The sequence below is a fragment of the Artibeus jamaicensis genome, unplaced genomic scaffold, assembly GCF_021234435.1.
Source record: "Artibeus jamaicensis isolate MK-2021 breed Jamaican fruit bat unplaced genomic scaffold, CSHL_Jam_final contig_471, whole genome shotgun sequence".
Classification (NCBI taxonomy): domain Eukaryota; kingdom Metazoa; phylum Chordata; class Mammalia; order Chiroptera; family Phyllostomidae; genus Artibeus; species Artibeus jamaicensis.
Genome location: NW_026521850.1, coordinates 6,375,096 through 6,388,253, shown reverse-complemented (window position 1 = coordinate 6,388,253; position 13,158 = coordinate 6,375,096). Strand labels below are relative to the sequence as shown.

Sequence of the window (13,158 nt, the reverse complement as noted above, 5' to 3'; positions counted from 1 at the left end):
GGCAGCCTAGACTCCAGGCCGGCCTCGCCCCGCCCCACCCCGCCCCGCCAGGCCCCGCCCCTCGGTCCGAGCCCCGCCCCCTCCTCGGCCTCGCACGGGCGGGGCTGCAGGCAGGGGACGCCGGGACTGCTGGGAGACATAAGACAAAGAGCAGATTGGAGAAAGGGAGACCAGGGAGAGACGTAGAAAGGAGACCCGGACCTTCACTGAACCGAAGAGGTGGCTGGCTGAGCATCTGAAAGAACGGGAGGTGCCCTGAGTGTCACTCCCTCCCTTTCCTGCGCGAGGAGACAACCACACCGAGGGGGACGTGGGGGACTGGTAGGGGATACTAGGCCGAAGTGCGTGAACTCAATGTTTGCACCCACTCCTCCTGCCCCCTCTTCCCTGCACCGAGCCCTCCTGCCCCCAGCCCCGCCCGCCACGCCGGATCTCAGGAAGTCCCCTAGCCTTCCTTCGACCTGCTTCAGAAGGTGTGCCCTACGTCTTGCACAATAATGCAGAGAAGGGAGGGAGCCTGTAGGACTTGAGCTCAAAGGCATTCCCGGTCCCAAAGCCTGGAGCACATTCCTCAGACTCAGCATACGGGTATATTCCCTTGGGAGGTGGCTCTAGGTCAGGCCAAGTGAGGAATGGAAAAAATAATAGCTATTTACAGTTTACATAAGACAGATTGAAAACTCACAGACCAGCATGGCCATAGGGTGCCCGAGGCCTGCAGGGCTGGAATTGGGTGGATCCCAGGCACCAGAGGAATGTGTTCCAACTCTACTCCCAGGACCTCCCAAAGTAGGGTAGATGGCTTAACACCCATCCTTCCCAGACCGCGGACTGCGATGGCAGAGGCCTTTCTTGGCTGCTGATACTTGGACCTCCTGTACAGCACCCCAAAAGTCATCCCATGTCCGCTTCTGACCCCAGTGACTGAGCGCTCACCACTTGGGCCTTCATCCCACCCTGTAATTAGACAGCTCTTGTTGTAAATGTGGACCCAGACAGAAAATAATGGTGATCGGAGTTAACATTACTGAACACGGGCACTGCGTCCTGTCAAGTCCACAGAAGGGAGGTTCGAAGTTGATTAATGTGAAAGGGCCACTCAGTCACGCTTACCGATCATTCATCAAACGGGTGATGAACACCCGTTTTCTTGGCCCTCTGCTGGATGCAGGGAGTGCAGTGAGAGGAAGCCCAAGAGGTCCTACCCACTCCGTGGCCCAGGACAAGGGGCGTTATTCTGAACCTCGGTTTTCCTATTCATCCGCTGAGAATAACAACAGGATTATCGTGAGTGTTAAATGAGATAGCGCAGGGACTAGTGCAGTGCCTGGCCCAGGACCAGTCATCTCAGTAAACAGGACCCACCATTTGTCACTGTCATTGTCCCTGCCCTCAAGGACATATAGAGGTTTGAGGAAGGAGTAGAACATTCTGTTTCGAGGGAAATCCCGGAGGGAGTAGGGCCAGAATGACAAGTTGAAAAACCAGAATTTTGAGGGCAGCTACGGGGGGATGGCATTCCAGGCAGTGGGGATGGCGCAGGAGAGGCACCGTCTTTGAAGGCAGGACATATTCATGCAGCACAGTCATCAGGTGGAGTTGAAGTTAAACTGGCAGGGATTACTAACTTCCTTTTACGGAACCAGAAACCGAGGCCCAGAGAGGGAAAGTGACTTGCCAAAGTCACACAGCAAGGCAGAGGCAGAACCCAGCCAGAGGACACGCCTTCTGACAGCCAATGTCCGCTCCTCTGTGAACAACCAGAAGCAAGTGATCCTACCAGCCTCGCTTTATGTTTCCCGCGGCCCACACTGCAGGGACTGGAAGGGCCCGCTCTGCCCTGGAAGGGGATAGCTGGAAGAGCTGGCGTTGGGGCACCCCAGGGTGTGTCTCCTCAGCCAGGCTGGAGGCCTGGGCCTTCAGGGGTAGAGGTGGGACCACTGGCAGCCTTTTGCCAGACCTCCAGGTGTGCCCCAGCCCATGAGCCTTGAGCACCCGCACACTTGCCAGCGTGCCAGGTGCTTGGCCCAGGAGCCCTCCATCTTGGCTTTGGAGACTTTCTGCCACATGTCACCACCCTGGGCACCCATGGCCTCATACGTGGGAGGTAAATGAGATCATGGAAGTGGAATGGCATTAGAAGCTATACAGTGTTGTACAAGCATGTGAGTAGCTCCCTGCAGACCTTGGGGCCACACCCTTCCAACTCAAGATTCATTTATTACACACACACACAAGTGTTATCTAGGAACGGGTAGAGGGGAAATGACTGCAAAAAAATCAGAAGGGAACTTTTAGGAAAGATGGAGGTAGTCTATGACTTGACTGGGGTAACGGTTACACAGGAGTTGAAACTAAAACTATACAAATTAACGGGTGCATTTTACTCTATGTAAATAATACTTCAATAAAGTTGATTTTAAAATAAAATATACAGAGCACCTATGTGTGTCGGGCAATACATTGTAGGTGATGGCGGCGATAGATCAGTATACAAGATAATTGAGGTCTTTGCTGTTGCAGAGGTTACGTTCTCGAGCTGGAAGGAGACAGGAAATCAATAACATGGCTACACAGGGTGATAAACATGAAGATGATAAAATGCAATGAGGGGGCAGAGGGACAGGTTCGGGGTGCCACCTATGACGATGGTCTAGGAAGGCCTCTCTGAGGAGGTGACAAGTTGAAACCTGCTTAGCAAGAAGAAGCCTCCTCCATGAAGATCCAGAATAGCTACCATTTATGGAGCCTGTACCGCGCCAGGAATCTGCCAAAAGGCACCTCATCTACAGTTCTCACAAATTTTTAAAACAATTTTATTTATTTTTAGAGAGAGGGAAAGGGGGGGAGAAAGAGAGGAAGAGAAACATCAATGTGCAAGAGAAATATCTCTTGGTTGCCTCTCACATGCCCCAAACCAGCCTGCAACCCAGGTATGAGCCCTGACTGGGAATCGAACTGGCAAATTTCTGGTTTGCAGGCCAGCGATCAGTCCACTGAGCCACACCAGCCAGGGCTACGTTCTCACCATTTCTTTTTTGGAAGAATCACCCATTGTGAAGACTGTTAAAAGGTGCTATTCTATTGTATGCACAGAGCAATCGTTATTTAAACACTGAATAGGTAGGTATGGGATGCCAGGGGAGAGCCCTTAGGGACCCTGGAGCCAGGCACACCTGTAGGTAAGAGGGGAGAAGCGTCCCTGCCTAGGGCCAGGGGGAGGCTCCTCGGACACCAAAGCATGCAATTTTTTTTTTTTTACTTTATTCTGGGAAGATTATAAGGCTCTTTAAAAGTTGTCAGCATCCCACTACTTCATATTAATAAATCAGGCCAGGCCCTGACTGGTTGGCTCAGTAGGTTGGGTGTCCTTCTGCAAATCTAAGGCTCACCAGTTCAATTCGTGGTCAGGGCGCATGTCCGGGGTGCGGGCTGGATCGCCAGGTTGGGGGCATGTGAGAGGCAACCGATCCATGTTTCTCTTGTTCATCAATGTTTCTCTCCCTCCCTCTCTCTCCCTTCCACACTCTCTAAAAATAAATAAATAAAATCTTTCTTTAAAAAATCAATCAATCTATCAGGCCAGTTATGATCGTCGAGTAGGGGAAGAATGACATTTCTTAAAGGAAAGAAAATGAATACAGTCGTCAGCACTATATGAGGAAACAGGAGAGGAATAAGATTTCCAGGAAGTTACACATCGGAAGAATTTCTGTACTCTAAAATGTTGGGAACCCCTGCCCTTACGCTTGAGGCTGGGTTTTTCTTCTTCTTCTTCTTCTTCTTTTTCTTGTTTTCAAAATGTATGTCTTTATTTTCCTCCTAAGGCAACCATGCCTGATAAACTTGAAGCTCGTGACAGTCACATGGCTTCTTCAGCGAAGCCCGGGCTTCCCCAGGCTTTCTTGGGTCTCACAGCCGGAGCAGACCCAGGGGTTGAACAAAGCTTTCTCCAGAGCCACAGGTTCCCCTGATGCCTGGGTTATTGAACACGAATTCACTGGATAATTGGTCTTCAATGACTCCATTTCTGTTTCCTGAAACTAGCTGGGCTTTCTTTTCAACGCTTGTCCCAACTCCATCTTGGACAACTTCTTCACCAAAATCTCCTCTGTCTGTGTACATGAGAAAGGCCACGACAGCCCTGAGAGGTGTGGCTGGGGCGGGCGCGGAGGGCAAAAGGAGAGGTCCCCAGTTAGGGACCAGCGCATGCGTGAGTTCTCTCTCTCCCTCCCTTCCCCTCTCTCTAAAAATCAGTAAATAAAATCTTTAAAAAAACATGAAAAACCACAGGCACCAACTTTCACACCCACGTGTTCAGGCTTATCTTTAAAAAGCTGTTCTATCCCATTTGCCACAGACGGTCTCAGGCTGAGAGCTGCTGACAGCCCCGACCTTGGCCCAAAGGGACGGAGCCGCGGGCCTGGGCCGAAGCTCGGCCCCCTCAGACGCTCTCCCTGGAGGAGCAGGGCGTTCACCTGAGGCCGTGGGGATGTTTAGGTGTCATCCTGAGGAATTAAAGCACCTTTTCCTGCGTTTATTGTCTGTTTGTAGGGGCTTTAACAAAATGTATACCCTCTGCCTGCTTCTCTACTGGGAAGTCTATCTCTTTTTGTTATTGGTCTTTAAGAATACTTTTCAGCCCCGGCCAGGTAGCTGAGCTGGTTAGTGTGTTGTCCAGATACGCCAAGGTTGTGGGTGCAATCCCAGGTCTGGCCACATACAAGAATCATCTAGTGAATGCATAAATAAATGATCAACTAATCAATGTCTCTCTCTCTCTCTCAAAAAAAAATCAATTCAAGATATTTTTTAAAAATAAAGATTTCTGTGCCCCATGTTTAGAAAATCTGTTTCAATACAGCAGGGGCAGAGGCCTAAATCTTAAAAACAAACTAAAAATAAAATAAAATAAAAAAGAATTCTGCCCTGGCTGGTGTAGCTCAGTGGATTGCACGTGGGCCTGCGAACCAAAGGGTCGCTGGTTTGATTCCCAGTCAGTGCACATGCCTGGGTTGCAGGCCAGTTCCCAGCAGGGGAACCATACATTGATTATTTCTCTTCCTCTCTCCTTCTCTTCCCCTCTACAGATAAATAAATAAAAATCTTTAAAAAAAGAATTCTTTCTATAGGAAGGATTTCTCAGGTCTGCTCTTTTCTAGGGCTTAGGGGCAGCCCTGTCCATCAGGTACCCTGCACCCTTCCCTTGGCCCAGGCCACGGAGCTTACAGGAAGGTACCAGGCCCGTGGACAAAGGACGGGAATGGTCCACATCTAAGAGCAGGGAGGGGTGTTCCCCCTGCCCACCCGCTGGGCTTGCGCCCTCCCCACAACTCCTGATTCATTGGTCCTTTGTCAGGAAGTGGCTTCCACCAACCTGCCCCCCTACAGGGCTGTATAGCACATTTAGAAAGAAGGACTCAAAGGTGAAGAATAATAATACTTTACTTTGAGAGGAAGGATCCTGCAGGTAGGAGCCAGAGCTTGGACAGAAGCCAGGAGAAAGGAAGGGATTTGCCCCAGAACATCCAGGGGGGTCTCCGGCCAGGACCCTTCCCAGTCTCATCGGAAAGGACAGGGACCCTCCTTAACTCATTGGTCCCTCTCTCTCCCAGTTGGCTCTGAGCTCCAGCCCTCCTCTCCCCTCAAACCTGTCAGACCTGAAATAGCCCAGGAGGAAAAAAAAACAAACACCTCAGGTAAACAACAGGGAGTGTGAGTGAATCAGGATTTTGTTTTTGAGAAATATCATGTGTCCACTTCTGTTTACCCGGTTGGCAGGGCCCGTTGTGCGGAAGGGGGCCAGGCCCCCTGCCTGAACCTCCCCTCTCCATTGACCGTTGGGTGGTGGTGGATCGAGCCACGGCCCAGCCAGTTTCATCTGTCACCTGGCCTCCAGCTGCTAAACTCCCTTCTCGCTCCGCCCAGCGGCCAGCTCCACCACCACACCCAAGGCCAGGCCCCATGACCACCATCTGGTTGGCTGCCCAGTCCTCCAATGGCCTCGTGCCTCCAGCCTCCCGTTTGTTCCTCACTGGCAGCCAACTGGATTGTTCTAAAACACAAATATGATCGTGTCGTTCCCCTGCTTCCAACTTCCATGGTTCCCACTCTCCTCGAGGTAAAGTCAGACCCTAAAGGTGACATCAGGGCCCCTGCCAGCCTCTCCTCCGCCCCTCTTCCCCTCGTCCTTCCCCGACCTTTCACATCCTCATACTCGCCGTGCTCCCTCCTGCGTCAGGGCTCACCCATGTGCTGACTCCCTTTTCCATTTTGCCCCGCCAAGCACCAGATATCCTCGGACCTCAGCTAAAATCAGGCTTCATCAGAAAGGTCTTTCCTGCCCCCACCCACCCCAGCATCTCCCCCTCAATCGGCACATTTATCATTATTTCGTGGGGTTGTTTGTTTAGCTTAGACCTTCCTCTGTGATGACAAGGACTGTCCTCATTCAACATGACATTCCTAACACCAGGTGTAATGGGTGCTTGGGTGAGTGCCCGCAATGTGCAGAATGCTGTCCCGGGCACTGGAGGGGAATGTGACAGTGGGCATCCTCCTGGCCCCTGTGACTTGGCTGGCTCATGCCTGCAGCGCCACACCCACCTGACTCCCCATTTGAGAGCGTCTTCTACAGCGCCTCTGCCGTGCAGAGCTCCCTCTCGCATGCCTCCAGGAAGCAGGTGCTCACCGCCTCCTCCGGTCATGATGCCGAGTTGGACCCGACAGCACCACAGGCAGAAAAAGGAGTGTCCCAGTTCCAGCAAATAGGCAGGGAGTGAGAAATAATTACAAAAGGTTGATAAAAACAACCAACGCTTCCATTCATCACGGGCTAACGCTGCACCCAGCTCTGCCTCTTTCGCCTTCCCCACAGCCCCCTTTTGGAGGGCACTCATGTCATAGGAGGGAAAACTCAGGCTCAGTGAGGTTACGTGGTCCAGCCAAGGTCACACAGCAAGTCAGAGGCAAAGATAAGACCCCCCACTCGGCTCTGCTTGCTTCAGAGCTGCGTCACACCACGCCACACACCGCTGTCCTCCCGGCCTGTCCCCTGGGCTCTTCCGGCTCCCAGACGGGCTTCTCTCCTGCGCCCGCTATTCTCCCACCTGTGCCTGTTTTTTCTTAGCAATATTAGATGAACATCTTTCTTTTTTTAATTTTATTTATTTTTTAGAGAGGGGGAAGGGAAGGAGAGCGAGAGGGAGAGAAACATCCATTGGCTTCCTCGCACACGCCCCCAACTGGGGACCTGCCCCACAACCCAGGCACGTGCCCTGACTGGGAATGACCTGGCGACCTTTGCGTTTCTAGGCTTCGCTTTCAATCCACTGAGCCACACCAGCCAGGGCATGAACATCTTTCTATGCTCATGAATTTTTTATTCTATTAATTTTTAAGGGCCGCATTATATTCCATTATACGGCCCATTAAACTATTTCCCTATGGCTAGAGGCTTATTTTCTTAATTAGGTAAATTTCTAGAAGTGAAATTACCAGTGTAAACCTCCTTTCGGACACACAGCGACAAACTGCCCTGGGGAGGTGATCATAGCAGCCAGCCCTCCCCTGGCACTTGCCATGTGCCTGTCCCGTGTCTTGGTCAAGAAACCCTTGCCCTACTACTAATTAATGCTAATTGCCACTGTTAACTAGTCTTATTATTGCTTTGTTCAAATACTTGCATTTAAGTAATAAAAAAGTAAATAATGAAAATTACATATAATTTCAAGTACATGTTTGTTTTAATAGCACACACACGCAGACCCTTGTATCACGGTGACTGTGCACACGCCCGGCCGCCCACCTCACCCCACCCTCCAGAGCGAGAGCCCCTCAGAGCAGGGTCCCTGAGCCAGGCCTGGTTCCTGACTTCCTGGCAAGTCCGGGAGAGACTTCGCTGCTGAGCCATGGTAATAGTCACTCCCAGTTCCTCTAGGGTCAGCCAGGAGGGGATTCAGACTCACCAGCCCCCACCCATTTCTTCCATGTCAGGCTTGATTTCCTGCTGGGCTGAAGCTACCCCTCACCCGCCGGTGATTCAGGGCCCGGCCAGGGCGGCAGCGCTAACCACCCAGCTTGGCGAGTGACTAAGCTTGTGGTGAGGCTGGGCCGGGCCGTTGGGGTGGGGCTGCCTCCACACAGACTGGCCCCCCTTCCTCTGCCTCCCTTCAGTCTTGCTGATTTCTGTTCATCGGGCCTTCCAGACAGAATGAGAATAATCCTGAGTTCTGAACGCCAGAGTGTCCCAGGAGTGACGGAGACTTGGCGTCCACCCTCCTAGGGGACAGAGTCCGGAGGACAGAAGCTGCTGTTGCTCACTACTGGGGAAGAAGAGAGAGAAAGTCTAAGAGGAAGGAGAGTGGAGGAGGGAGAGAGAGAGAGAGGGAGGGAGAGAGCGAGCTGTAAAGAGTGCCCAGGGTGGCTGCTATGTGAACGAGGACTGATCAGCCACCCAGGACAGGAGGCATGCGAGGACTAGGCTGTCCCACCCCAAACAGCACATCCATGAGGACTGGCCAACTCAGTGACAACAGTCACTCAAGCCAGGGCCCCAGTTGGCTTTGCAAGTGCAGCACAGACTGGATTCAGTCCCTGACGCTGTCCCTCGGGCAGCTCTGCGGAGGGCTTGACCTGTGTGTGCTTCTGCAGGGAGCCCTGAGAGATGAGGCAGCCGCGGGGATGGTACTCCTCCCAGGATGCACTTGGAAATGTGTGTAGGGGGGTGTTTTTGATCATCACTACGGCTGGTGTCTGTGGGGGTGGGCAAAGACCGCGACTGGCATTTAGTGCCTGAAGGTCAGAGATGCTGAGCATTCTGCTGAGGTGGCCAGTCCACCTCTGCTCCCTGCTCCCTGCTCCCTGATCACACTGTGAAGAGGATCGTTCTGACTTCAGAAGCACCTGCCAAGGTGCCAACCAGTTTTAAGACATATTGTCTCCTTCTGATACATAAAAAGAGGCTTAACGTCACTGGCTACCATGGAAATGCAAACCTAAACTGCAACGAGAAACCATCTCACTCCTGTTAAAATGTTAGTATCCACGAGACAAGTAATAACAAGTGTTGGAGAGGTTGTAGGTAAAAAGGAGCCCCCGCTTGCTGCTGGTGGGCACATAAACTGGTGCAGCCACTGTGGAAAACAGTATAGAGGTTCCTCAAAAAATTAAGAGTAGACGGTGGTGAAGAACCCAACGTGCCATCTGAGTGCATGTGCTGAGACCCAGACACTGTATCTGGGTTGCCACCCGGTCCAGTGGGAAGAGGGCACCGAGCGTAACTGGACTCCCAGCTGGCCTGAGCCCGCCTTTCTGTGTTCGCTTTTCCTGCTCATCCTGTACCTGACTGCGTTTGAAAGCTTCGTGTCCCTTCCGGTTGCACCCGCAGTAGGAAAGATGGACTGAGGCTCAGCTCCTGTCTGGTGCTAATCAGAAAGCCTGAGTTGAAACATGCTTTAGTGAAAGCATCCCTGCTGTATTGTGTCAAGGGACTTGACTAATTCCAGCACTTTGGGCGGCTCTCAACTGCGTTTCCCACATCGGAGATACTGGGCTTTCCATTAGGTGTCAGATAAGATTAAACAGATGTTGAATTGGTCTCTATCTCAGAAAAGGGAATCCTTCATCTACGGTCAAGTTCTGCACACCTGAGTTAAATTCTCACTTTACCATTGAACTCTCTTCTGAACAGTCACTTGGCCTTGGCTGGTAATGCTCTTATAGCCTGCAGTTCCCCTCCCTTCCTAAGTGTCCTTAACTTGATACGTTCCAGACCCACCAATGACCTTGAGGCATCCTGGATTATCCAGTAGGTGAGCGAGTAGACTGTGGGTTTCCTCACTAGGTTTTATTTTCTGTTTTATTTACCCTTAAAATAAAAAGAAAAAAATAAGAATAGAGCTACCATATGACCCAGCAATCCACCTGGGTATCTACCAGAACAATGTGAAAACATTTATTCATAAAGATATATGCACCCCTCTGTTCACTGCAGCTTATCCACGGTGGCTAAGGCATGGAAACAAGCCAAGTGTCCATCAAGGCTGGTTGGATAGAGAGGATGTGGTACGTACATACAGCGTAACACTCCCCAGCCGTAAGAAAGGATGAAGTCTGCCATCTGTACACATGGATGGATCCTGAGAACATCATGCTAAGCAAAATATCAGACAGAAAAAGTCAAGAAGTAAAACTGAAAGAAACAAATAAACTAACAAGACAAAAAAACCCCTCGTATACAAACAACAGGACTGTGGTTACAGAGAGAAAGGGGTAGGAGGAGTCAGTCAGTAAAAGGTAAAGGGGTCAAATACACGGTGATGGAAGGAGACTTGACTTTGGGGGGTGAACACAATGCAATCTACACATGATGTATTATAGAACTACACACTTGAAACTGATATAATTTTATTCATCAATATGGCCCCAGGAAATTTGATTTTAAAAAGACACATTGTCTCACTAGGCTTGGACCTTCCCTGGCCAGGGACGCGGCGGTTGTTTTCACCCCACATCCAGTAATCATGATGGTAATGACATGGGCATGACTCCCTGTGCCGGGCGCGTGGCCGGGCTGTGGATGTGTTATCTCCACCATGGCCTGTCACTGGCACTATCTCCATTCTGCAGAGGAGGAAATGCAAGGTCGGAGAGGGGAGGGCAGTCACAAGGTGGGAAGTCGGGAAACCCATTTTCCAACCCGGGTCTACCCCACACCAAAGCCCCACTCACCACTGGTAGGACAGATGGGGAAATGGATGCACACACATCTTCACTGCTTTCCAAGCAGCCACTGGCGGAGCCAGGCAGAATCATGGCGTCTGAACCCATTCATCAGGAGTCTTCCGTCTCCACCACTAGACCAGAGACCCATGCCTGTGAATGGATGTGGGGCTGTTTAACAGGAATAAAGACCCTTGCCCTGCCTGGTGTGGCTCAGTGTACTGAGCACCAGCCTGTGAATAGAAAGGTCGCTGGTTCAATTCCCAGTTAGGGCACCTGCCTGGGTTGCGCCCCCAGTTGGGGGCGTGCCAGGGGCAGCTAATGAATGTTTCTCTCACACATGGATCTTTCTTTCCCTCTCTTTCTCCCTTCCTTTCCCTCTCTCTAAAAATAAATAAATAAGTACTTTAAAAAATAGTTAGGTGGACAGTTTCTTATCTTGTCTTTTATTCACTGAAGCCTAATTTATATACATCAAATGCACAATTCTCAATGAGTTATTACAAATCTTTTTGCAACTTTGTTGAAGTAGAATTAACACAGTGTAAGCTGTACACATTTATAGTGTAAAATTTGATGATTTGTGGCCTATCAGTACATCCGCAAACCACCAACGCAATGAAGATAAGAAACCAGCACCCCCCAAAGTTTCCCTGCTGTTACAAATAAAACGGTTGTGAACATGTGTGCATAGCTTGATGAATTCTAATCCACGTACACACGTGCGCAACCATCTCCCAGATCAAGACACGAAATATTTCCAGTACCCCAGGGTTCTCTCACGCCAGGCCCCATTCCCCAAAGACAACCACTGTTGTGACTGTTACCACCATAACTCAGTTTCGTTTGCCCTAGAACTTCACATAAAGGACATTAAACAACAACGCAATACATTTTCATTCGTGCCGGGCGTCGCTGGCTCAGCCTTATGTCCCCACATCGTTGCCTGTGTCAGTAGATCACTCCTGTTGTTGCTGGGCAGTATTCCACTGTAGACACACACCACCGACTGTTCTCCTATTGCTGCCCGTTTGGGGCTTTTATAAACAAAGATGCTACAGACGGCTTTAAAAAATATTTTATTTATTTATTTTTAGAGAGGGGGAAGGGAGGAAGAGAGAGGGAGAGGGAGAGAAACACGATGTGCAAAAGAAACATCTATCAGTTGCCTCTCGCGCCCCCAATCAGGACCCAGCCCACAACCCAGGCGTGTGCCCCGACCGGCAATCACACCTGCGATCTTTCAGTTTGCAGGGTGACACCCAACCCACTGAGCCACACCAGTCAGGGCTTAATTAATGCTTTTTGAAAATAATAATGCTGAGGTGCCAATCTTCATACCGGGCCCACTGCCTCCTGCCTCTCTGGGAGCAACTGGAAGGGAGCTGTGTGATGATTAAAAGCCCCGGTTTGGGCCCTGGCCAGTGTGGCTCAGTTGGTTGGAGTGTCATCCCATAAACCAAAAGGTTGCGGGTTCCATTCTCAGTCAGAGCACATGGGTTTGGTTGTGGGTTTTGTCCTGAGTCAGGGTGCACATGGGAGGCAACCGATCGATGTTTCGCTCCCTCTCTCTATCCCTCCCTTCCCCTCTCTCCAAAATCAATACGCATGTCCTCAGGTGAGAATAAAAAAAAAACGACTTGGGTTCAAACTCTCTGGGGTCCGATGCCCTGCCGCACCGCTCACTGCCCTCTGAACTGGGAGAGCCCCTTCAGCTCACCGCCCCTCCGCTCCCTCGTTTACTCTTTGTGATTACTCTTTTTGCTCTGTCGTCCTTAACCATTATTTCCTGGTCACAGAAGTCCCCTGGGCACTGGGAAGGAAGTGGCTGTGATCTGGAGCAGACCCCAAAGTATGCCTGGTTTCATGGCCATAACTGTCCTTCCAGCCATCCAGTCTGCCGATTACCAACACGGCCACGCTCAGTCCCCCTCCAATGCAGCAGAGCAGAGCCCGTCTGACCTTGTGAAAATCCTTGTTTTCAGACTGTCGCTCAGAATCGAGCCAGGAAGCAGCTCTCCAAGACTCGTCTCTTCCAAGGAAGACCTCGCAGGTATTGTAGCTGCACCGTACGCAGTGGGGGCGCACCCTCTAGAAGCCCACGTGCAGCTGCCGGGGTTGGTCCTGCCTGTGGGGCCAAAGGGTGCAGTTCAGTTTGCAGGTTGGCGGGCCCGGCTGTCCCTGCTCACAGCCCTCCCACACCAACCTGCCCAGGCTCTTGATCCCACGGAACTCCTGGGGGGCACCTCTGGGCTGGGGCTCCCTGGAGGAGCCTGGGACCTAAAAGCCCCAAGAAGCAAGATCAGAGCCCCAAGTTGGGAGCACGCACAGGGTAGGTAGAGAAAACCCAGGATCTTCTCCGGGTCACCCGGGCCCTTATCATCAGGCCCAGTGCCCTGGAGCTGACATGCCCTGGGGGTGCACAGGGTGCCGGGG

At 51.3% G+C, this 13,158-nt stretch overlaps 1 long non-coding RNA gene across 1 annotated transcript; it reads right to left on the bottom strand.

The window, feature by feature from the left end:
• Window positions 1-10,192: 10,192 nt before the first annotated feature.
• On the bottom strand, window positions 10,193-12,845 carry LOC119047548 (uncharacterized). The gene is made up of 3 exons (XR_005082169.2): window positions 12,685-12,845; window positions 10,732-10,875; window positions 10,193-10,623 (listed from the first exon to the last, which is right to left on the bottom strand). It is a non-coding gene; the product is annotated as an uncharacterized LOC119047548 (long non-coding RNA).
• Window positions 12,846-13,158: the final 313 nt, after the last annotated feature.